The 1,172-nt window shown below is 58.4% G+C and overlaps 1 long non-coding RNA gene across 1 annotated transcript; it reads left to right on the top strand.

Annotated features, from left to right (window-relative positions):
- The first annotated feature begins 417 nt into the window (after positions 1-417).
- On the top strand, positions 418-1,082 carry LOC113942658. The gene is made up of 3 exons (XR_003525995.1): positions 418-600; positions 855-963; positions 1,041-1,082. It is a non-coding gene; the product is annotated as an uncharacterized LOC113942658 (long non-coding RNA).
- Positions 1,083-1,172: the final 90 nt, after the last annotated feature.

Below are 1,172 nucleotides of genomic sequence, written 5' to 3' on the forward strand. Positions count from 1 at the left end.
GGGGGGAAATTGGGGGATTTGGGGGGATTTGGGTGGAAGTTGGGGGGAATGGGGAATTGGGGGGAAATTGGGGGAAAAGGAAGAAATGGGGGGAAATTGGAGGGGAAATTGGGAAAATTTAAGGGGGAAATGGGGAAAAATTGGAGAGAAAAGGGGGAATTTGGGGGGAAATATGAAAAAATTGGGGAATTGGGGGGAAAAGGGGGAAGAACTGAGGAAAACTGGGGGGAAAATTGGGAAATGGGGAAAAATTGGGGGGAAATTGGGGGAATTTGGGAGGAAATTGGGGTGAAAAGGGGGAAGAAATGGGGAAAACTGGGGAGAAAATTGGGAAATGGGGAAAAAGGGGGGAAATTGGGGGAATTTGGAGGGAAATGGGGAAAAATTGGGGGGAGATCAGGGGGAAAATGCGATTGGGGGGGTTTGGTGACCCCGGGGGGGGGGTCGGTGGCACCCTGGGGGGGGTGACACAGGTTGGAGGGACCCCTCTGACCCCCCCAAATCCCCCTCCCAAGGTTTGGGATCCGCTGCAATTCCGTCCTGCCGGGATTTATCGTCACCCCCATGACGGACAAAGTACCCCCAAAAGTGCTGGACAAGGTGACAGTGGGGGGGGTGGTACCTCCTGGGGACATTGGGGGGACACTGGGGGGACATTTGGGACCTTAGGGAACATTGGAGAGGTGACACCAGAGGTGACACTTGTGTGTGTGTGTCTCCCCCCCCTCCCAATTCACAGGGATGGTGCCACTGGGACGACTGGGGGACCCTGAGGGTGAGTTGGGGACACTTTGGGGACACTTTGGGGACACTTGGAGGTGCCACCACACCCCCGGTGTCCCCGAGTCCCCCAGACGTGGTAGACATGGTGACTTTCCTGGCGTCGGGGGACAGCGGCTACGTCACCGGGGCCACCCTGGAGGTGACAGGTGGGGACCCCCCATGTCCCCAGGGTCCCCCCCAGTGTGTCCCCAGTGTGTCCCCAATGTCCCCCCACTGTCCCCCAGGGTGTCCCCAGTGTCCCTCCAATGTCCCCCCAGTATGTCCCCAGTGTGTCCCCAATGTCCCCCCAGTGTGTCCCCTCAATGTCCCCCCAATTTCCCCCCTTTCCCTCTCTCATTCCAGGGGGGTCTCTTCATGTGACGGATCCAGCCTTTCCCCCCGATGTCCCC

The sequence above is a fragment of the Corapipo altera genome, unplaced genomic scaffold, assembly GCF_003945725.1.
Source record: "Corapipo altera isolate COAL_440 unplaced genomic scaffold, ASM394572v1 59651, whole genome shotgun sequence".
In the NCBI taxonomy this organism is placed as follows: Eukaryota; Metazoa; Chordata; class Aves; order Passeriformes; family Pipridae; genus Corapipo; species Corapipo altera.